The sequence below is a fragment of the Neophocaena asiaeorientalis genome, unplaced genomic scaffold, assembly GCF_003031525.2.
Source record: "Neophocaena asiaeorientalis asiaeorientalis breed wild unplaced genomic scaffold, Neophocaena_asiaeorientalis_V1.1 scaffold46, whole genome shotgun sequence".
Lineage (NCBI taxonomy): Eukaryota > Metazoa > Chordata > Mammalia > Artiodactyla > Phocoenidae > Neophocaena > Neophocaena asiaeorientalis.
Window position 1 is genome coordinate 12,775,888 of NW_020175393.1, and position 24,930 is coordinate 12,800,817.

General features: G+C 43.6%; 1 protein-coding gene across 11 annotated transcripts in view; it reads right to left on the minus strand.

The window, feature by feature from the left end:
• Positions 1-24,930, minus strand: part of ADGRF5 (adhesion G protein-coupled receptor F5) — a 107,437-nt gene that overhangs the window by 59,635 nt on the left and 22,872 nt on the right. For 2 of the 11 annotated variants that reach the window (XM_024766274.1, XM_024766267.1), the window contains exon 1: positions 12,874-13,100. The exons of 8 other annotated variants lie outside the window; for them this stretch is intronic. The gene's annotated coding sequence lies outside the window, so the exon portion shown is untranslated. Of the gene's footprint in view, positions 1-9,488; positions 9,522-12,873; positions 13,101-24,930 lie in introns of those variants that run through there. One more of the 11 variants, XM_024766269.1, reaches the window with a different exon arrangement.

Sequence of the window (24,930 nt, forward strand, 5' to 3'; positions counted from 1 at the left end):
CATCCAACGAAAAGCCCAGAGTAGCACCCCACGTCAAGGCAATATATCTTCAGTAGGGCCCCTTTCATGGTAAATCCCTGAGAAGTTTACATTTATTCCAAATTCCTGGAGTAAATGGCAGAGCACAACTAAGAAACTCAGAGACAAGCAGAGGCAGAAAGGGAAAGAAACATATCTGATGTCATTGCCAATTTCTTTCTCCTTTTACATTATAAATTCTGGACACTGTCTACTAAAACTCACCAACCTATATGAGCCTGCTATATCTTAGAAAAAGCTGGGAGATATGACCCCGTGCTCAGGAGTAACCCTGGGGAGATGAGCAACTTCCTGGTTCCTCAGACTCTGTTTTCCTGTCTGTGAAGTTAGAAGAGAGGGGGAGGGAAATCAAGCACCCTGACATCATAAGCCTCATATGCCAGGAAGAAGTCGCCAGGATTCTCAGCATCACTGCACTTGGAGGAGGAGGGCCTGGGTTCCTTGGAGCAGTCTTTAACAGCGTTCTCTTTTGGAGGGATGTGCACCAGAAACATTCATTGTGAAACTGACCTGAAACACATCAGGGAACGGTTCTCCCAAATCTTCTAAACAACCAGTGCTTCAGATCAGCTGGTCTCCAGGAAACCCTTCATCAGCCCTGAGCCGCCGCGATTTGATGGAGGGGGTGGGAGCAGGAGTGAAGAGACTTGTACACCTTGCAAGTTTAGAAGCCTGTTCTTGAAATGACCACATCTGTGTGGTCTGATGACCCAATGTCATCATCAATTTATGATTCCAAGCTCTGTATAAATAGGGCAATCGTGAGACTCGTTCTGGGAATGATTTCCTAAGCTCTACACAGCTCTGCCCTCCTGTGCTCTCTGGTGTTCTCGGCCCCTCTGCCCTGGGGACCCTGGCCTTGATACTCTCCTTGGCTCCCCCTGGGGAGAGGGAAGGCAAGAGGTGAAAGCAAGCCCACATTTGATCAGCCTCTGCCCAGGTGCCTCATCCTTCCTCCAGTCCGGGGCTCTGCTCCTGGCTTGGTCCCTGAGCACAGCCCCTCCCCTTAACACTGCCTGGGTACCACCACCCTGGAAGAGTATTTGAGCATCGTCTGCTTAAATGGTTCTTATCCCTGGCTGCACGTCAGAACAAGCACCTGGGGAATTTCTCTTTTTTTTTTTTTTCCTCTTTTCATTTGTTTATTTGTTGTTTTAATATCATGCCAGACCAATTGAATTAGCATTTCTGGCAGGGTAGGGAGCTGAGCATCCGTATCTGTCCCAGCTGTTTCTGATGCAGAGGGAGGTTTGAGGTCTGCAGGTCCACATTTTCAGCATCCCATTGCTCCATCCACACTCCTGTCACTTTCCATCACCAGCCTATAGTCCTCTGTCTACTAAAGAAACTACATAGAAACAGAATCTTAAGGGGGATGCATTTAGGAGACAGTCAGTCAGTGGTGGATGAATGAATGGTTTCATGGGATTATGGACTCAGATGTGATCTACCGATAGTTTTTGATGCAAATAAGCAGGCAAGTCTGTTATTTGAGGTTGTATTATATATCTCACATAGAATCAATCATGATGCACAATTACGAACCAACAAACATTGAGATCTTTCTGTGGGCCTAAATTCGCGCCACGCGTTCATGAATTGACATGAGTCATGGTCCCTGTTCCTAAGAAGTTCTCAATCTCATCGGGAAGGCATGAAACAGAGACTGGAAGAAAAAATGTAAGTTTAAAAGATGCTATTTACTAAATGCCTACTAGGTACCAGGCACAGCCCTCAATGCGATTAATATGTTCATTCACTTAATTTGCCTCTCACAAGAAGCCTGTGAGGTAGGTGTTTTCATCCTAATTCATAGATGAGAACGTGAAGGCTCTCAGAGAGGTTACCGTACTGACCCAAGCCGCCCAGCTAGTAAGTAACAGAGTGAGAATCGCCCCCAACTTGGTCTGTCTCCAACGTGAGCTGCAGTGTGAAGGGATGAGATGACTGGAGGAGGTTGGACAGGGGGAAGTTGGGTGAGTTTGGGAGTGACCGAGGTCGCCAGCCAGACCCTGAAGGATGGGTAATGTTTTAATGTAAAACGGGGCAAGAAAAGAGAATCCCAGGCAAAGGAGGAGAGCATAAGCAGAGGCCTTTGTCTCTGTTTAAAGGGAACAAAGCAGCCCGAAGGGCGATGTTTAGTTGTCCCTTGAATTCCTTGTGGACGTTGCCTTGGTCAGCTTGTCCAACCACTGTGACGAAGGCTCAGCCACGGTCCCTGGGTGTGCATTGCTCTCCTGAGCAATCACCATCAACAGAGAAGGCAGAGCTATTTTTTGCTCTGACTTGGAAAGAAAATGAATGTAATGACATTAGGGCTCCAGTGATTCTCTCCTTCCTATAACAGACTGTAGTGGAAAGAGCACTAGCTTTGATGCAAAACAGGCCTATGTTCTGATTCCAGCTCCATCACTTAGTAACTGTTGGTGAGACACTTAACCCCATGGAGCCTCAGTTTCCTGATGTGAATAATGAGAATCACAGTACCCACTTTGCAGCATTGCTGTAAAGGTTAGAGATTGTGCCCACGAAGCACAGGAAAGCCTGGCCACAGCTGAATTTCTTAAGGGCTGAGTTGTGTCCTCCAAAATTAATGTGTTGAATTCCAACACCCCAGCAGCTCAGAATGTGACCTTATTTGGAGACAGGGTCTTTAAAGAGGTCATTGCATCAAAATGAGGTCATATGGGTGGGGCCCTAATCCAACATATCCAGTGACCATGTAAGAGGAGATTAGGACACAGACCCACGCAGAGGAATGACCACACGAAGACACCAGAGGAAGACAGCATCTACAAGCCAAGGAGAGAGGCTTCTGAAGAAACCAATTCTGCCAACACCTTGATTTCAGACCTCCAAGCTCCAGAACTGTGAGAAAATAAATTTCTGTTGTTTAAGCTACCCAATCTGCAGGACTTTATTACAGTGTTCCTAGCAAACTAATATAGAATTCAATAAAAATGATACCTCTTTTTATTTTTTATCACTCAAAAAGTGTGAGTGTGGCCCTCTGGTCTGCTGCCCAGTATTTACTATTTATTCTGGGAATGTTTTTATGAAAATTGAAAAATGGATTATTGGTGTGTCTGAATAGAGCATAAAACATACACAGTTTAAAATTGAAAAACAAACGAGAATTCATCTCTAGTTCAAGCACTCTTGCCAGCCCTCTACAAACACACACACACACATACTAGCACACACATGCACACACACACACACCTCTTAGTTTTTTAGATGAGAAAACCAGGGCCTGGCAAGGGCTATGTGTCTCAAAGGCAGCTAGGGGTTGAGTCAGTCAGGACTGAAGAACTCAACCAAGGATTCTTAAAATTCTATCAATAGACAATAATGTTGTCCTACAGTCAGACAAGTTGTTTGTGATAGGATGGTGGAGAATAATTATCAGCAATGAAGATGGTGATGATGGTGATGGTGATGCTGATGCTGATGGTGATGATGGTGATGCTGATGGTGACATATTCCTGTCACTTACTGGATCTGTTTCAGGCATGGTGCTAAGCTCTCTCCAAGGATTATGTCATTTAACCCTCTCAATGATCCTGTGATACCACTAAATTAATTATTCCATATTCAAAAATGGAAATGGAAGGTTAGAAGGATGAGTAGCTCACCAAGATTGCAGGATTGCACAGTTGATATGTGGTAGTGATAAAATTTGCCATCTACTCCATTGGGAAAAGGTACCATTTGGCCTATGAGATCTTCTCAGTGGGATATCAGTAAGAATAAATGAAAAACTTTCTCTATATAGACCTTAGACCAGGCAACTGAATTCTAGCCTCACTTTGGCACTGATTGGTTCGTGAACCGGGGCAAGTCACTTCACCTCTCTGAGTCTCAGTTTTCTTTTCAGCAAAGCCAGGGAGCTGATGGCCCCTGGTGATTTCAAATTTGGGGTAGAGGAATTGTCCTCTGAAGGTGCCAAAATTTCTCACAATTATTTCAAATCCATTGTAACCTCACTTAGGCTTCTGAGCCTAATCGTAACTATCTCTTGCACTTATCTCTCACATCTCTGGGTGACTACACAGTCCAGGCCTTTACTGCCCCTCACATGCACCACTGCAATGTCTGGATTCTTTTCCTCTCTGTGCATCTCCTATGTAGATGCAAGATAGACCTTCTGGAAGTGCTCTTCTCATGTGTTACCTCTGTTCAGCTCCCAGCTGCCTTCGGAACAAAGGCAATGGCTTTTGCTGATGCTGAAGGCCTCATGACCCGGAGCTGGCTTATTTAATAAGCACCTATCATATTTTCACTACTGTAGCTGATTGCTTTTTCATAATTTAAAATAGTACAAGAGATTTCCCAGTGTTCATGCAAAAGTAATAATATGAACATTAATCTTTGAAACTTAATCCTGGGAGTGGGGAAGGGTAGTTATTATGGTCAAACTATTTTTCAGTGTTTGGCAAAACCAAAGTAATCCTGTCATCATTTACTTGGTTTCTTGGTCTCCCTTGTTTTCCTGTCCCTTCGCCTCAACATAATCACCACATATTCAAATTCTATCCACCCTTTAATGCTCAGGCAGACGACTGCCTCCTGGTTGGAGATTCCCTGCTCTGTTCAGCTGTAAATGGGAGGTCAGGACTTGTGAATGTGGTGGGCACATAAAACTCAAGGTATTTGGTTAAAAAGTGGAGGAGAGAGTAGCGATTCTTCCCATAGGTAAACTGCTTGGTTTCTGTGTCATGCACAGAAGGTGATGTTATATGCATGGCTTTCTTTTTAAGAAAGGAAGAATTGCATTGCATGCTAGGACACTAACAGGGGAAGCCACGCATCTTACTAATCCTTGGCCTGTGTGTGACTAACTAGACAGGTATTGTATCCTTTGAAAACGCCAATGGTATATCTTCCTATGCCCCGTTCCTTATGTTCTGGGGCACATATATCTATATTATGCTACTACTAGAGAATACTAGTATATATATATCTATATTACGCTAGTACTAGAGAATAATTCAAAGCAGAGTTCCTCCTGATGGCAGGTGATGAACGGTAGTATGAAATTTCAGGACTTCCATTGCAAATTTGACTGAGATTAATATTCTTTGCTCAGGGTTGCAATTAAGACAGGATGTCATCAATAACCTCCCTCCTGAATTGCAGACGTGCAGACTAAAAGTCCTTAAGGACTGCTTTAAGAGCCCGCCTTCACAGATCTGTATTTTCAAACACAGAAGTGATAAAACTTACCTTTGCTGACCTTATCTAATGAGATGATTCATCCGTCACACATGCAGAACTATAAACTAAATATTTATTTAACACAAACACGAAACACAATACCAGTGAAAGAACTGCCTTGAAATTTTTTTTTCCTATTTAATTTCCCTTTGCCTTAAAATAAAGTCCTGCAGTAGCATTGTGTCAGGGTAGCTCAGTCCTATCAGATTACAGAGGAACATTTGTTTGTACACAATGGGGTCAAGCTTTCTAAAACACACTGCACATGTGTGTGGCATTGATAACCTTTTATCTTTCTTTCCTTGTTGTAAATCACTGGAGGATTTTAACCTTTGAGCAAGAGATTGCCATCTCCACGAAAACATTAAGTTCCTAACTCTGCTCTTATCTCAACCATCTTGCTCCTTTCATTTACCACATGGAGGGGTTTCCCTAAGCCCTGGCAAGACAATGCATTTCGACTGCCATGGAGGGTGGCCCTGGGGTTGGCTGCCAAGCTGTATAGAGCCTCAGGGGACTTGGGTGTTGGTCCAAACCTTTACAGTTCTGTGGTTCTACTCTTTACGAGGTGAGATTCAAAATAATAGAGTATTCTAATAACAACAATAGTGGCCCAATCAGAGCAGTCCCTGGTCGCTGCAAGAGCAGAGGCCTCAGGGCCCTCATTGCCAGTTAGTGGGGAGGTCTGTGCTAGGGTCCAAGGCAAGCAACTGGGTGACCGAGGCAGAGGTGGGAGGGGGCACTTCGGACAATCCAGGGGCCCCGGGACAGCAGTTATTTATCTACCTTGTGGTTTCAATTATTCCAACATTTTAATATTTGGCAGGGCCATCTTAGCCCTCTGTGTTCCCTCCTTTCCCAGCCCCCATTCACTCCATATCTCTGACATCAGGCATTGGTGTCCTTAGCCAGTGACTTCACTTCTCTTAAATTTCCATTTTGTTAGACTTTAAGAATAATGTATGTATGTGTGCTGCTTAAAATGAAAAAAGTATTATTTTTCCCCCCAAATACAGTACCCTGAGAAGTCATGGCCATTCCAAAACTTCCTTAATCTGGATAGTCTGACTTTAGTCCTCATCTTATTATGAAAGGTATTTTCTAAAGGGTAAGCTGGGACAAAGTGAGAGAGTGGCATGGACATATATACACTACCAAACATAGATAGCTAGTGGGAAGCAGCCGCATAGCACAGGGAGATCAGCTCGGTGCTTTGTGACCACCTAGAGGGGTGGGATAGGGAGGATGGGAGGGAGGGAGATGCAAGAGGGAGGAGGTATGGGGGTATATGTAGATGTGTAACTGATTCACTTTGTTATAAAGAAGAAACTAGCACACCATTGTAAAGCAATTATACTCTAATAAAGATGTAAAAAAAAAAGTATTTCCTTTTTTGCGGGCCTCTCACTGTTGTGGCCTCTCCCTCCGCAGAGCACAGCCTCAGGACACGCAGGTTCAGCGGCCATGGCTCACGGGCCCAGCCGGTCCGCAGCATGTGGGATCTTCCCGGACCGGGGCACGAACCCGTGTCCCCTGCATCGGCAGGTGGACGCTCAACCACTGCGCCACCAGGGAAGCCCACAGCTATGGTTTCAATTATCAGTTTAACTTTATTTCCACCTTGATCTCTTTGCTAAATATTAGGAGCATCTTTCCAACCGGACTATTTCCACCTGGGTGTAAATTCCGCTCATCCAGAACTAATGTGTCTCTTCTCTCCTAACCCACCTCTTCCCAGGTTTGCCAGCTGCTGGCTTCATTCTTCAGTTTTACAGACTCACAGCCCCACGGGTATTCCTGGTTACAAGAATCGAGGACAGGAGTTGGGGGAGCAATTCAACCATTCGCTAAGTCCTGTAAACACCTCCACTGCCATGTTTTCTTTTCCTCGGCCTCCATATTGGTGTGGACATTACCATCTCATCATTATCACTATCACCGGGATGACTGCAGCAATCTGCTGAACCCTCCCTCCTTTCCTCCCTGTCCAATATCCAATACCATCAGCTGATTCTTTTGCCTAGAACACTATTTTTCATAGATTGCTACTGTACCACATTCAAGTACTCTGAACGTTCTCAAATGCCCAGAGAATATTTGGACTAATTCACCTGGCAAGCATGGTCACCGCAACCTAAGGAAAACCCAGCCCTGCTACATTTTTCTTCCATGACACTTGGATACAGAACAGGCTGACCTACTCACAAGCTGTTATTGTACCTTTTTTTGCAAAATGTGTCCTAAATATTAACAACAAATATTGGTTGAATGGATTGCTAGCTCTTAGCTTCTTCTCACACTATTCTTGGCAGCTGAAATGACCCGTTCCTCCCTTCTGAGATTTACTCATTATTTCAGGTCTTGCTTATTCCCTTAGTAACAACAATTGCTATCATTTATCAAGCCCTCGCTATATGCTGGCATTAGACTAAGCGCTCTGCATGTACTAGGCTCATTTAATCCTTAAATCCTATATTGTTTGAAGTAGCAATATCCCCGTTTTACTGATGGAGAAACTGAGACTTCGGTAAATTAAATCACACCCCCCAAGTCGCACAGTATGTAGCCGACTCTGTTGCCGAATCTGAGCTCTTACCCTTTATAGCACACATGCCTCTTTTCTTGTCTTTTCGAGCAATACATCATTCTTGAATGGAATACACTGCATTTCTCTCCTCCGCTACTCTGCTGGCCCTGGCATTTGGATTTTTTTTTGCAGCACTGTTGTGGTTTTTGGAGCACAGCATAGTAATTAGGCCTCTGGACTGGTAAGTCAGACTGCCTGAGCTGGAATCCCAACTTCCCTACTTGCCAGCTTTGTGTGCCTCGGGCAACTTACTTAAAATTCTGTGTCCTTTTGTCTATAAAGTACGTATTATAATAGTACCTGAGGTATTGGATTATTGGAATAACTATATGACTTAGCAGTCTTTGTAAAGCACTGAACACAGTGCCTGGCACATAATAAGCACTCAGTAAATATTACCTGTTATTATTAAAGTTCCCAAGGCCTGTGCCTTGCCTCCCATTCTGAGTATAAGCTGATTAAAGGAAAGGATTCTCTGTCTTTGTAATTCCACAGCTCTTTGCACACCTATCACCGTAAATGCTTCCACTAAGCTGTGACTTTAAAGGTTTCACCTTTGTGATTATCTTTTAGGAAACAACGTAATTCCACAGCTCTTTGCACACCTATCACCGTAATTGCTTCCACTGTGACTTTAAAGGTTTCACCTTTGTGATTATCTTTTAGGAAACAGGCAAGATGCCAGTTACTTTAACCATCATCACTAGAATCAGACAATGTGAGTTGAAATGCTGAGCTGGTAAATAACGTGTGAATTCATAGCGCCTCAACACAGATATTTAACCCAACAAGCCTTCCTGCAGCACCTACTCTGTGTTGAAACTCCCAGGACCTGGGGAAACTGAGGCTGAGAGCCCCCCCCACCACCACCACCCAGTGCTCCTTATAAAGGAGACAAAGATTACAGCGATGAGTGATACTAATTTGGATTTTACTGAGAAATGTCAGCGAGGAAGTTTCTAGGGACACATCTTCTGATTAAAAAACAGCTCTGGGGACTCCCTGATGGCGCAGTGGTTAAGAATCCTCCTGCCAATGCAGGGGACACAGGTTTGATCCCTGGTTCAGGAAGATCCCACATGCCGCGGAGCAACTAACCCCGTGAGCCACAACTGCTGAGCCCACGTGCCACAACTACTGAAGCCCACGCACCTAGAGCCCGTGCTCTGCAACAAGAGAAGCCACTGCAATGAGAAGCCCAGGCACCGCCACGAAGAGTAACACCCGCTCGCCACAACTACAGAAAAGCCCGCGTGCAGTAACGAAGACCCAATGCAGCCAAAAATAAATAAGTAAATAAATAAAATCTATTTAAAAAAAACCAAACAGCTCTGAATTATTGTCTATCCATCTATAGATCAATCCAGAAAGTGGCAGATCATGCAAAGGATAATTAGTATTTCTTTTTCTGGGAACTGAGACACATGTTAAAATGACACTGAGTAGAATAGATGACCCCCACCCCCGTAGTCATTTGGCGGCAGAAGAGCACGTCCTGTTTACCTAGAACATTTCATCTGATTTTGTAAACTCTGCAAGTAACAGGGAGCCCATGAATCTGCAGGGAAGCCAGTGGGGTTGTTCTGATTTAAACTTGAAAGGCAGTGCCATTGTCTGGGGAGTAGAGATGCCTCTTCATTCTCACCTGCAGACGTGAGACAGGACTGTTCCTCTCATAAATAGGAGCCGCCAGAATCCTAATCCATGATGTTCACAGCTGCTGGGACTTCTGCCCCCAACTTCTCGGCTCCATGAAGCGGTTATCACTTCTGCTTCTCAATTTAGACTTTATCTCTTACAGTTTGGACTCAGTGGTTCCCAACCCTCACTGCATAACAGAATCACTTTGGAGGTTTAAAAACAAACGAACCACACAAAAAACCATGCCCGAGCCGTTTCCCCAGAGATTCTGACTCAGTTGTTCCAGGGAAGTGTCTGGGCAACGTCTTCTTTTTGTTAAGTTTCTGGGGGTGATACCAATGGACAGAAGGCATTAGAATCTGCTAAAATCTGGACCAGGCAATAGCTTAATCTGTCTACAGACTTTCAGCACAACTGGGAGTCCATGTTGCTACCAAGTTGATAGAATCTAGCCAATCCCATTCATTCTCTATTCCACATGACTTCTATCCTTATGTTGGAAAGGCAGAGATCTGGGCTTCTTTTTATTTCAGTGCCCCCAAAAGATTAATTGTGAGATGTTGAGCAAACAACGAAACCTCTGAGCCTCTCATTTTTGTATTCCATAAAATGCGAACAAGCTACCTGCTTTACCTATGACATGGTGGAGGATGAGGCGGTCTCTATCAGGGGCTAGCACTGCACAGTAGGGTGAAATGATTAACTGAATTACCCTGAGAAAGTGTCAAGGCAGGCAAATTTAACAGGATGGTCAAGAAAGCACCAGAGAATGTCCAAAATCAGCAGGGCCAGCTGGCCCTCTAGTTTGGGGTAGAGAAACCTTGGGAAGGGCGAGAAGATGCCAAATAGCAACTGAAAGTATTCTGTGATTATTCTTGGACTGGACGTTGCTCATGCAACTTCATTCCAGATCCTCTCTCCATGACCCATACCGACTAGTTCACTGTGCTTTCTTCTTATTCACTTGTCTCATAATAATGTATGGAAGGAAAAAAAAAAAAAGGCCACCTTTTTACAGAAAGCTAAAAGAAATAGAAAATGAACCCATCTGTTAAACCCAACTATTATCCACTAAATGAAAAGGGAATCTCTCCCACACTCTCCCCATTTTCCCAGAGCCAACCACTTAATCTAGCTGGCTAGCTATCATCTATCTATCTATCCATCCATCCATCCATCTATCTATCAGGTTAATTTTCTTTTCTTTTCTTTTCCAGAACAGAATGCCTTTGATGGCCTTCAGGAGAGAGGCCCGAACTACTAGTTGAAAAATCTAGAATTTAATCCCTGGGAAACTGTTATGAATACTATTAGTTGCCAAAGTCAAAACCAACACAAAAATAATAATGCTGAAAATGAATAAAACTCTTCCAAACTTTTCTAAATATTAAAAGAGCTGTTCACATTCCCCATGTATTAGTTTTTCTTTCCAGTGAGAGGAAGGTATTGTTAAAGAACAATACATGGATCTGACAACGCGAACTTCTTGTACTCCTATGTGCCCTGACTTGTCCTAAGAGCTGGGAAGACAGAAAAACACGTCATTTAACTGGTGACATACACAGCAAACAACTGGTGGGATAACTTTGGGGAGGGAAAAAAAGTAATGCATATCGGGTGTGCGGGACTTGATAAATTGTTAGGCATAGTCTATTATAGTACGGATATAGTCATGCATTACTTGTGTAATTCAAAAATGAAAGGCCCCAAACATTAGCCCTTTATGAAGGGAAAAACTGAGCTGCAGTGAAGTGGTGTGGCCTGGCTTTCTACAAAGTACAAGAAAACATGGTTTAAACCCAATCCAAAATTGGGCAGAAGACCTAAATAGACATTTCTCCAAAGAAGACATACAGATGGCCAAGAGGCACGTGAAAAGCTGCTCAACATCACTAACTATTAGAGAAATTCAAATCAAAACTACAATGAGGTATCACCTCACACCAGTTAGAATGGACATCATCAGAAAATCTACAAACAACAAATGCTGGAGAGGGTGTGGAGAAAAGGGAACCCTCTTGCAATGTCGGTGGGAATGTAAATTGATACAGCCACAATGGAGAACAGTATGGAGGTTCCTTCAAAAACTAAAAATAAAACTACCATATAACCCAGCAATCCCACTACTGGGCATATACCCTGAGAAAACCATAATTCAAAAAAAGTCATATACAAAAATGTTCATTGCAGCTCTATTTACAATAGGCAGGACATGGAAGCAACCTAAGTGTCCATCAACAGATGAATGGATAAAGATGTGACACATATGTACAATGGAATATTACTGAGCCATATAAAGAAACGAAATTGAGTTATTTGAGTGAGGTGGATGGACCTAGAGTCTGTCACACAGAGTGAAATGTCAGAAACAGAAAAACAAATACCGTATGCTAACACACATATATGGAATCTAAAAAGAAAAAAAGGTTCTGAAGAACCTAGGGGCAGGGCAGGAATAAAGACGCAGACATAGATAATGGACTTGAGGACACGGGGAGGGGGAAGGGTAAGCTGGGACGAAGTGAGAGAGTGGCATGAGTGTAAAATAGCTAGCTAGTGGGAAGCAGCCTCATAGCACAGGGAGATCAGCTCCATGCTTTGTGTCCACCTAGAGGGGTGGGATAGGGAGGGTGGGAGGAAGACACAAGAGGAAGGAGATATGGGGATATATGTGCACATATAGCTGATTCACTCTGTTGTACGGCAGAAACTAACACACCATTGTAAAGCAATTATACTCTAATAAAGATGTTAAAAAAAAATGGTTTAAGCAAACCACACATCATAGGGCATTTCCTTCCTTCTAGAACACTGAAGACAAGCCTGCCTGCTCTTGATCCCAGCACTTTTCCTGACATCCTTCCCAGCGCTGACCTGCAAACCCCTTTCCCCTCAGTCTGGGTGGGGCAGCATCTTACATTTCACATTCCCAGGACTGCCTGGGACCTGAGGATACCCGTGCCTCTCCTGCTACACTCGGGGTAGCCTCCCCTGCTGCCTGGCATGGAAACACTCACATAGCAATTCAAAAATGCTCTGGTCTTTACGGTATTTTCTGGCTCAGGGATGGGAAACCTCATTATAAAGAAAGAAAAAGAAAAGGAAAGCTTTTTTTATTTTAGAGGAAATCCTAAAAGCATCCCAGCTCACTGCCTGACACTCAGTCTCCCTAAACACAGTGTCACCAACTTAACCAACAGCCTGCATGCAAAATGCCCTTGACCAGACATGCTCTGTGCTCCCTACATACATGTCACAGCTACAGAAAAGAAAATCAGGCAGAGGGTCGTAACTGAAAGATGACTTAAAGCAGTGTCAGAGTGACCTAGCTGCCCCTGAGATCTTGCTACAAAGGGAGACAGACCCCCATTAGGAGAAATGCCCGTTACCTTCCTAGCACCGTTGTCCCAGGCCGGCTCCTGCTCTGGTCAGACGTCTAACAAACTTCCAGGTCTCCACTACGAGGCCATTCACCCCACAGCCTCATGCTCGGGTAAGGGAGAGTCAAGCAGGACTCGTCGGGAGGGCTCAGGCAGGTCCGGCAGCTCCAAGCCGAGCTTAGTCTCGCTGCTGACCAGTGCCTTCCTGCCGTGGTCCTCCGAGCCTCACAGGGCCATCCCTGATGGCTAGCCGCTGTTTGAAAGCAAGAAGCGATTTCTGGTCCTCTTCCCTGGATGGCGCATGCGATTTCCCTCACGCCCGTGGGACGTCCTTCAGGTCATTCTTATCTGGAAACCTATTCACTGAGTGGCCGGACTTGTTTGGCCAATGCCCTAGTTTTTGTTTTCCTTTCTCCAAGAAAAAGTTCAGAAAATGAAACCAGAGAGAACCCCAAATGTGTTAGAGCTCATGGCTGGTGTAGGATGCCTGGTTTAAACCTTTGAAAGATGTCCACTAAATGAGATTGCGCTTTCAGAAAGGAAATTACAATTATCAATGAGTTTCATTTCTAGTGGCACCAAGAAATCAGAGATTAAAAAAATCTTGAATACGAGAAGACCTAGTGAGGTTGTTTAGTCCTAGCCCTGGGCTTAAGGGAGGGTTGCACTTCAAATATGTCACATTCAGGGGCATCCAGTTCTCCCAGATTTCCAGGGAAACTCTATGAATATTTGTGCATCTAACTACAAATTCTGTAACACTTAAAATATCATCTCAATAACACTAATGTTTAAAGATAAGGAGATACCTGGAAAAAGGCAGGTTGGCAGGCTGCAGTCAGGTGGTTGGGTTTAAAATGAATGAGAATCACTATGTATAAAATAGATAAGTCAGTGAGAACCTACTGCGTAGCACAGGGAACTCTACTCAGTGCTCTGTGGTGACCTAAATGGGAAGGAAATCCAAAAAAGAGGGGATATACGTATACGTATAGCTGATTCACTTTGCTGTAGAGCAGAAACTAACAAAACATTGCAAAGCAACTATACTCCAATAAAAAATTTTTTAAAAATGAATTAGAATCAGAATCAGAGTTTTTGAGCTGAAAGTGACCTTACTCATCCTCTTTTTACAAGGGAGGAAACTGAGGTTCAAAGAGAAACAGTGACTTGCCCAAGGTCAGAACACAGATGGGAAGTAATAGGTGGTCATCTAATTGTTCTTAAACTTCAGCATGGGGAATGATCTTCAATTTCCTACTCTAAAACGCTGCCCACAGAAAGTCTGATGAATGGCTCCTGTTCTAGAGCCCAGGAATCTGCATTGTAAGTGCTCCAGTAAGTCTGACGCAGGCCGTCCCCAGATCTCATTGAAAGAAACCCTCCTAGTGTCAGGACTGTGTGTCAGTGCCAGGACCCCAGAGTCAGACTGTAGGGGTTCAAACCATAGGGCCACTGATTCCTATTTCTGTGGCCTTGGACATGTTATGAGACCTCACTGAGACTCAGTTTTATTATGTGTGAAAGTGGAATAATAATACCGCTAAGGCAGTATATTCTATAGGCTCTGGTAAAAGCCTGGCATAGAGGAAGAGCTCCAGAACTGGAGACCTGGGCTCGAATCCTCCAAGCTCATGGGCTTTCCCTGTCCCACACCGTCTCCTTCCCTCCTCACCAGCCTTCCTTTCCAGCCAGAGCTATCGCCCCGAAGGCAAGTCAGCAACCACCAGTCGTACTCAGGCTGGGGGCAATGGTGAAGTATTTTGGCAAAAAGAAGATGAAACTTCAAAATATTATCATTCTACTTCTCGGTACTGATTCTAAATTGTATCCTCCAGCCCACTCCATGCCATTGTGGAAGATGTTGTTGGTGGCCTCCTGACAGCTTACCGTCCATTTCCTCCCTGCTGCCAGCCTGGGCCTGGCTGTGCTCAGGGGGTGCATTGTGATAGGTTTAAAGCACAGTGATGTCATTCTCCTTGCCGGGCCCTGGGTGTGCTTGGACATGTGGCACGTTGTGGATGTACTTTACCTCTGGATTTACTGTCAGTGGCACAGTAAAGGGCCTTATTATTTAATCCAGTTCTAACGGCATTACCTATAGTAAAGCGTGAATCACTATAAAAAATAAATCTTTTGATTCTATAGAAAATACTGTCATACAGAGTGAAGTCAGTCAGAAAGAGAAAAACAAATATCATATAATTTTGCTTACATGTGGAATCTAGAAAAATGATACAGATGAACTTATTTGCAAAGCAGAAACAGAGTCACAGATGTAGAAAACAAACACGGTTGCCAAGGGGGCAAGGAAGGGTTTGATGAATTGGGAATAGGGATTGACATATACACACTACTATGTATAACATAGATAACTAATGAGAACCTACTGCATAGCACAGGGAACTCTCCTCAGTGCTCTGTGGTGACCTAAATGGGAAGGAAATCCAAAAAAGAGGGGATGTATGTATACATATAGCTGATTCACTTTCTGTACAGCAGAAACTAACACAACATTGTAAAGCAACTAGACTCCAATAAAAATTTTTTTTAAAAAGGAGCAAAATAACATCCCTACAGATAAGAAAACATGGCCTAATCTTACCCACAAACAAGAACTGTGAATTTCTATTTCAAAATAAATTTAAATACATTTTTAAAAAACATAGTAATCAACTATACTTCAATTTAAAAAGTAATTCTATAAAAAATAAATAAAATACTACCCTTGACCAATAAGTAAATAAATAAATAAGAAGAATATTAAGACACATACACACAGAGGCAAACAGCTTAAATCATGTCTTAGAATACATTTGATCCTTGAACAATGTGTGTTTGAAGTGCTTGGGTCTACTTACATGCCGATTTTTTTCACTAACTACACACGACTGTATGACACGATCCACAGTTAGCTGGTTGACTCCTTGTATGTGGAACTAGGATACGGAGCGCTGATTGTAAAGTTATACACAGATTTTCGAGTGCGGGGGTGGGGGGAGTGCCCTTAACCCCTACGCTGTTCAAGGGTCAAATGTATTCCAAATTTCTTACACTAAATATTTGTGGTATTGACTTTTTCTATACGAAATGGACAAAGACATTCCAGATTCTTTTTTATACTAAAAACCTATAATATTAAATTTAAGTAGTAGAGAACACCTGAGTCTTGAGAATGCAAAGTAGCCTGGGGTTAAGCGTGTGGACACCAGATCTGCCCACTAGTAGCTCCTCAGAAACTTAACAGGTTATTTCATCTTTCTGTGCCTCAAGTTTCCTCATCTGTAAAATCAGATTAATAATAAGACCTACCTCAGGGTTGCTGGGAAGATTAAATGAGTTTCGTACATGTATAAAGGCTTATAACAGTGCCTGGCATTTAGTGAGCATGTGTGTTAGCTATTGCTATTTCTGCAGAAAAGAGGTTTTTGTTGTAATATCATGTAGGGATTTGGTACTGTCTTTGCCTTTGTTTTCTGCTGGCTTTGCCTCTGGTTCCATACAGACGGGCACTTTGAAGATGCCTCTAAAATATACCTTCTTGTGTTTGTCATGAGATGTGGTTCCTTTGGGGGTATCTTGAGTGGATTAGTATAGATGTAGATGAATGACACCAGCTGTGTTGGAAGGAATGAAGAAAACGTAGGAGGAGCCTGTACATTATCATGCGGGTAAAGGACACTAAAAGAACTTTGCAGGCTGACGGCTTTGGAAAGTAACTGTAAGAGAGAACTGAATGTCTGGTGGCAGAGTTCGCCCACTCCGGGAGAGGAAAGCTTGCAGACCTTGATAACTTCAAAAAAGAGTGACAACGTGGGGGACCTTGACTCAGATGCATCTTGTCTTAAAAAACACCCTGCTGTCAGTCAGCTCCTGGGTTAACGCTTCTTTGAAAGCGCTGTCTTTTCCCTATTTGCGTTGGTTTGTGGGACGCCATCAACTCTGACATGGGACAGGGCGCTGTCAAGGTGGCTGTCCCTTTGCCTCACTGAAGAGCAATTCCTGTCTCATCCATAGTCCTGTTTGTTGCTAGGAACACTCTGTGCTCGTGGCACTCACTTTACAATGAAAACAAAGATAAACAGAAAACGGGACCACCATATGGTCTCCGCTGCAACCCAGAATTCACTGCTGATGGGAAGACTTTGCCCTGTCGCAGCTACAGCTGCCCTGCCGTTGGCTGGGACAGAGCCCTTCTCCTGAGTTCTGAGATGTTGTAGTTGGTGGCAAATTGAACCCAGACTTCAACCAGACTGCGATGGTGCAGCCTGAGTAACTAATTCACGAGTCGTGTTAATCTATGTTTACTTAGTATGAAGCACCTCTTAGGGCTTGAGGGGATAACCTCATGGGAGACAGAGCTATTTGCTCAGGCAGAAATGTCAGCACCAAATAAATGTGTCTTTCCCAGCATGCTCCAGGCTGTGTCACGTCTCTGCCCTTCCCCCTTCGTCATCTGGCTAACTTTTAATGTCCAGTTCAATTGCAGATGTCATTTCTTCCAAGGACCCTCCTAACTCTCCCCGGCTGGGCCATGTGTTTCCTCTCCCTGACCCCAAACTATCAGGTACGTGTCTTTCTGCAGGTACCAGACTGCACTCAAATGATCATTTCAATGCTCAATGCATTGACTGTAAGTGCCTTGAGGGCCGGGCCCCATCTTATTTATCGTATGCCCAGCTCCACACTCGGTGCTGGCATGTCCTAGCTGATCCATAAAAGCAAACAAAAGGACTACCATATGGTCCAGCAATCCCACTCCTGGGCGTATATCCGGAGACAACCATAATTTGAAAAGGTACATGCACCCCAATGTTCACCGCAGCACTATTTACAATAGCCAAGCCATGGAAGCAACCTAAATGTCCAGTGGCAGAGGAACGGATAAAGAAGATGTGGTACATATATACAATGGAATATTACTCAGCCATAAAAAAGAATGAAATGATGCCATTTGCAGCAATATGGATGGATCTAGAGGTTATCGTACTAAGTGAAGTAAGTCAAAGAAAGACAAATATTATACGATATCACTCATATGTGGAATCTAATTTAAAAAATGATACAAAATGAACTTATTTACAAAACAGAAACAGACTCACAGATTTCAAAAACAAACTTATGGTTACCAAAGGGGAAATGTGGGGAGGGAGGGATAAATTAGGAGCTTGGGATTAACATACGCGCACTACTATATATAAGATAGATAACCAACAAGGACCTACTGCATAGCACAGGGAAGTCTACTCAATATTCTGTAATATCTACATGGGAAAAGAATCTGAAAAAGAATGAATATATGTATATGTACAACTGAGTCACTTTGCTGTACACCTGAAGCTAACTCAACTATACTCCAATAAAATTTTTTTAAAAAGGCAAACATAAGGAAACTGCTTCATCTCATTCCATGGCTGGGTTCTCCTCTTAACACTGGCATGTCCCATGGCTCAGTCTTTGGAACTCTTCTCTGTTGACACTTATTCCCCAGGTGATCTCCACCAGTTTTGTGGTTTAAATCTTTGTGCTGGTGACTTCCAAACATCTACCTCAATCACAGACCTCACTCCTGCATATCTGACCAGTACATCCAACTTCTCACTTGATAAATCCACTTGGATCTTCAACAGGCTCTCAAGCTTAACATGTCAAAACAAAACTGGTCTTCCCTCCCAAGCTAGCTTTTCCAACAGTCTCTCCCATCTCAGTAAAGGGCATCTCCATCCTTCCAGGTTAGCCAGACCAAAACTCTAAGACTCCTCCTTGAGTCCTCCCTTGCACACTTTTTAATTGGTCAACAAATCCTGTCTAGCTTCAAAATACACGCGTGGTTGGGTATTTCTTACCCCGTCCACTGCTATCACTCTTATCAAACCATCATTACCTCTTGCCTGGATGATCATCTTTACCTCTAATTGGTCTCTGTGTAAGACTGCGGTTAAAATGATTTTCATAAGATCTAAGCTATGTAATGTCCACCTGCGCTCAGACATGCTCTCATCTCACACAGTCAAGGTGAAAGTCTTTTCAGTGGCCTATAAGGTCTAGACCATTGGCAGCTTTGCTCCTCCCACCATATCCTCCCTTAATTCCTCTCCTTCTTTCCACGTTGCTCCAGCCATGCTGGCTTTCCTGTGAGCCAGGTTGTTCCATCCCAGAGTCTTGACACTGGCCATTCTCTCTGCCTCGATGCTTTTAGCCCAGATATCCTCGTGTCTCACTCCCTCTCGTTCCCACCTTTGCCCAAACATTGCTTCCTTAGTGAGGCCTTCCCTGACCACCATATGTCACACTTCAGTCCTCCCAACCCCCTTCCCTGAGGAATTTTTTCCATATCACATATCACCTCTAATACACTATAATGTACTTATTTATTTTATTGGCTGTCTCCACCTTCTAACCCTCCACTAGGGTGTAAGCTCCCTGAGGGGAGATGCCTATTTGGTTCATTAAAGAAGCATATTTCAAAGTGTAACATGAAAGCAAAGGTAAGAATGCCACGATGTTAGTATATACACAGCGGAGGTATACACCAAAGTCCATAGTTATTCTACTTGTAAAACACTCACACTTCCACGTCTTGGCAGGGTACGCCCTATTTGCCTTTTTTTAATCCACAACCAGATGTTGGTAACACTTTTGACCCAGTGTGACTCAGGGTCAGCTCTCCTTTGTTATTTCTATAACGAGGCCAGGAAAATTCCCCTCTGGCACTGACCTGTCCTTATGCAAGGAAGAAACCGACAGAAAATTGGGCGGTTTTATGGCATACAAATGGTCTTATTCTTATCTTGTGTGCCTATCTTGGCAGAGACTGCTAATTGGAGTTGGTCATATTTGTGCTCAGCGGCGGCCTCTCAGGTTTTATTTGCATTTGCTGTTACTGGATCCATTCCACCGATAGATTTATTATGCCTTCTTGGCATAAGTATCTTTCAGATACTTATATTATTTTGCTGTGGTAGATCCCAAAGCTTTCCATCTTTTGGACCAACTGGATACAGTTGACTGCCATAGTCTACCTACCTTCTTATGTCTCCCGTGATGGTCCCAGCTTCGGTCAGAAATCCAAAGCACCCTCCAAGTGAAGTCCTATTTTGGACCACGGCCAAGACTACCTTCCCTGCCTTTTCTTGGAAGAGGGAGAGACAGCATATGGGAAAATGGAGACAGATGCAGGACACAGATCTGTAGAGGTGACAACAGCCTTCTCTTGGCCTTCGCTGACCTTTTCTTATGCAGGGTTGATCGTCAGTGGCCTGGCAATCCTCCCTAGCCTTTGGGTTCCACCTTTGGCTCTTACAGGTGGCCCACCATCCCATCCATGCAGCGGGAAGAGCTACTGTTGCCCATATGTCAGCCACAGGCTGCAGCCTTGGTGTGCACGGATGTCAGTTATCGATGGACCACATGCATCACTGACTCCTCCTCCTTTATCCCCGCCCCCATCCCCACTACCCTCACTTTCGGCAACATGGAGAAGAGCTAGGTATTTGAGGACATGGGCATTCCTTCTTGTCTTGGTCTGGGAAGGAAGCTGTTCTGAAGGAAGCTGAATCTGGTCTCAAGTGTGCAGGTTCCTTTGTACGTGAACATGGGTGGTCGCTCCTCTTCTAACTTCTGCTCCTTCACTGTGTGTCCTGGGTGCAGGTGCTCTGCATCGGCAGGTGTCATATGCCTCAGGCAGCAGTGAGGGCATCTGCTAACATCCCTAGTCCCCCATAAGGGCACTTTCCATCCCGATTCAGGGCCTCAACACTTCCTCTGCCACCAAAACAAAGGTTCCCCCATTTTTGCCTTTGATCGGAGAGGTGATTTCCTCAGAATTTATCAAGCCAATGAGTGAATAGCCGTGATGCTAAAAGCACCAGACAAGTGAGAGCTGAAGAGTCATACATGCCAAGAGAAAAGTCAGAATCACAGGATTTGAGAGTCAAGGGGACCTGGTGATCATTCATTCCAGCGGCCACGCTAGAGGGAGTTGAGAGGCTTCACCAAGGCTACAACACCCATTAGTGTCAGAACCAGAATTAGAATTGGTATCTCCTGTCTTCCCAGGCAGGACTCTTAACATTGTGCCTTGGCGCCTGCCCCAACCCCCTCTGGATACTCAGATACCCTTTCTTCTTACCTCTAAATTAAGACAATTCCCCAGGTACAGGTAAGGGGTTGATCCCTATACCTAATGCCTAAGATACAGTGATGATTTCTGAGTAGAGAGAGACAGTATTAAACTTGTGTTAAACCTGTAGTCTTTTCTTTATGATGCTTGGTCCACAATTTAATTAGTGCCAGAAATGATGCTCTAAGTAAATTATGCCAAAGCCTATATCCTTTCAAGAAAGAAGGTTAAATGATTCTTTCTATTGTATTAGGATACAGTTGAACTGAAAGTATAGTGAAGGGCACCACAGTGGTCTGAAAAATATGGCGCCAGGTAACATCAGCAGTGTAGACTGTCACCTCTGTGGGAGGATTTGAGAAGCAATAGATAAACCTATGTCCACCTGCCTCTAATTCCTAAACTTACACCTTTAGAGACAAATTGCTTTAAGCGAAGGAACAACCTCTGCTCTGACCCAGATGCCTTTGAAAGGTGGATATATTATCCATTTCCAATGAGTTGCATGTAAGTATGAATCGGTTTAAGTCATCAGAGAGGCTTTAATAACAAGAAGGCAATTGGGTAAGGGGGGGAGGGATAAATTGAGAGGCTGGGATTGACAATATACACACTACAATATATAAAATAAATAACTAATAAGGATCAACTCTGCAGAGCACAGGGAACTCTGCTCAAAACTGCGTAGTGACCTATATGGCAAAAGAATCTAAAAAAGAGTGGATATATGTACATGTATAACAGAGTCACTTTGCTGTACACCTAAACTAACACAGCATTGTAAATCAACTACACTCCAATAAAAAATTTTTTAAAAAGAGGGCAATGGGGTTAGAGAGAAGTGGGGGATAGTGGAAAGGGGGGAGTATTTCAGAGAGCAGTTCTTATCTGTGTCTGAGAGCAGACAAACAGCTTATTTATTAAAATTATCCTGCTAATTGTTGGTGGAATTGCTACAATCACACGGCCCGACAATCCTCTTATTTATGTTGGTTTTCTCACTCCTCCAAATCACCATTTCACATTTTCTCTTTTCTCCTCACTCCTGGCTGTAGTCTTGCCTCCTACTTCATTGAGAAAACAGAATCACTCAAACGCTCATCCTCCTATGTGCAAACTTCCCACACTCTTGCACCTGAACTGCCCTCTGGTTTGAGAGGATGACTCAGCCCTGCTCCTGCCGACGACCTGCCTCTTCCTCCACTCGGCTCTGGGTGCCATTTCCTCTTTCATCTTCAGCACTGGATCAGTCCCAGTAGCACAGCAACATGTTCTAGAATCTCTCTTGAAAAGCCTTTGACATCTGTCTCTTTCCTCATTGACTGCAATATTTTTCTGCTCCCCTTTACAGTAACTCTTGACCAAAGAGCTGAACACATTGACTTTGTCTCCACTTCTTCACCCCTCTTCTTTGGCTCCCAAGTCAGTCAAATCCATCTTCCTTCCCTAGCTCTGCACTAGCGACTCTCATGACCGTCACCATGGTTTCCACATCACCATGGTTTCCACATCACCATGGTCAATGGTCCATTTGCTGCTCTCATCCTCCTTGACTCTGCAGCACCATGTGACAGAGCTGGCTGCTCCTGCCTCCTTGAGATCCCATCGGCATCCAGTCTTCTGATGTTCCTCCTACCCCATGGGTTCCTCCCACCTCTCAATCCCCTTGGTGCCCTTTCTTTCTCTACCTTCCCTCTAAATTTAGCCTGTCCCAAGCCTTGTCCATGGTCCCACCATCCTTTTCCACCTGTACTTTCTTCCAGGGTGGCCTCACCTGGTTCCACACTTGAAAAAACATTCATGGATGAGGGCAAAGTAAAGGTATTTCTAGACATATAAAGACTGAAAGAGTTTGTATCTCCCTGGCCCTGGATGAAAGGACTGTAGGATTAAAAAAAAAAAAAAAGATTTGGGGACATGGACCCTTTTGGCCATCTGGTAAAGACTATGATTCCTTCTCTGAATAATGCTTTTAAATGTATAGAACAAAATACATAGGATTACAAGAGAAAATAATTATACTGAAATATAGTTATCAAAATATTAAAACAATGTGATTTAGTAATATATTGACTTCTTTCTTAATTTATTCAATTAAAAAATTTAATGAGGCAGCTTTAATGACTATCACACATTTCATGTGGTGATGGGAATAAACTAGATTTTTGAGGGTCTGCAACATAGTAATGATCTGTGATTTCTGTTGGTGACAAAGTCATAGGTACTGCTAATACTGCTATGGCTTGTTACCTAGGTTCCTAATTAAAGGAAATCCTAACCTGCAGTTAGAGATTAGTAAAAATAAAGATCTATTTTTCCCATTCAAGTCTGTGGACCCACCGCCAAATTTTATTCAAGTGACGTCCATGAACTTAAGATAATGTAGTTAAGAAAGAAAAATGGACACTCAAGAACTGATCACTTAAAATCTATTTTTTAACTACTAGTTTTTTTAATTATTAGTTAAAAATGACTAATTTGGAGGTGAGATTATAATAGAAAATATGAAAATACTAAGTAGCTGTGACAAGGAACATCGTAGGTATTCAATGAATACATTTTTAATGACTGAATCAAGGGGAGATTTTGTTTTACAGCTCATCCCGTTTTCGGGGGCCAGGATGTCTATACCGTCAGGAGAATCCAGTGCTTTCAAGGGCACAGTCACAGCGTGGTTATGGCTGCTAACACACCATGCCCACCAAGGCCCCCCAGTAGGGTTGCAGGAGTCCCCCTACATAGATGGGGAGGTATTCCACCATCTTAGCCAAAGAGTGAAAATAACTTCTAAGGTAGAGCTAGAAATCCCCAACACATAAGAGGTGCTCAATAAATTTCCCAAGACCTACAATACAAAGGTAACACTACTAGATCAGTATCACCTTCTGGTCAACCAGCGAAGGCCATCCCTGTGCTAAAGATGGCCACTCCCCGTCCCCCAGGGACACATCCCACCTCCCTCCTGAGTCCCTGCTCCGTGGCTCCTGCTTCACGTCTTAAGAGTGGGGTCCCTCCACCACCACTTCCCTCAGTTCTTCAGAGCCATGATGTATTCTTTTTAAAATGCTCTTTCAAGAATACATACTATGTCAGGTACAATGACAACATTTGTTTGAGAAAGAACTCGGAAAAGGTTGGGCTGATGCCTGTGTCCGTGAGCAACAATGGTTCTGAACTCCAGCCCCAAGAAGGGGCCTAAAATAAGCTCGCCGAGGAGAAGCATAAAGTTGGGAGAACAGTGGTGAGAATGGAAAATGAAGCACAAATGGAAATTAATCAACATTTCTGAAGTTCAGCTACTTGGGGAGCAGGAAATGCTTTTAAAAGCCTAGAGATGTGGAATGCTGGAAAACCAGATAGCTTGTAATTGAGCCCTGGAGAAACGAGCTATTCCATCATTATTAGCAAGACCTTGTTAGACCACTTTTTTATTTTACCTGAAGTGAATCTTTTAAAGAAAATGGAAAGGCACACACTTTCCAGATACTACACATATTACTCAGTAAACTAGCTCCTGTTCAAAACAACTTGCTTGTTTTAATATTAGGAAAAGCATTAGTTGTTCACTTCGAGTGCCCTACCCATAGGTTTATGAAATTCTGTCTCCCCAAATCTAAGTTGTGCATAAGCCATCTCTTTGGAATCTCCTTTATTCACTGGTCTGTTCCATTTCATACCATGATGGCAAACTCTTGAGACCCTGTCTGACCTTCCAGTGTGCTTGGTGATCAAGTTGGTAAACCCAAAGTTTAGTTGCCCTGCGTTCTAGCCTGTACTTTTTGAGTGTTTCAGGGACAGACGGAGTTAAGAGATGAAGGGAAAGGTGTACACAGTGGCTGCTACAGCCCTTGGCAATGGCCCAGCACTGTGCAAACCGTCACTGTGCTGCATGGAAGTTGCCCAGCTCCCCACAGTTCCACGACCTATCCCAGAACAATGAGTCC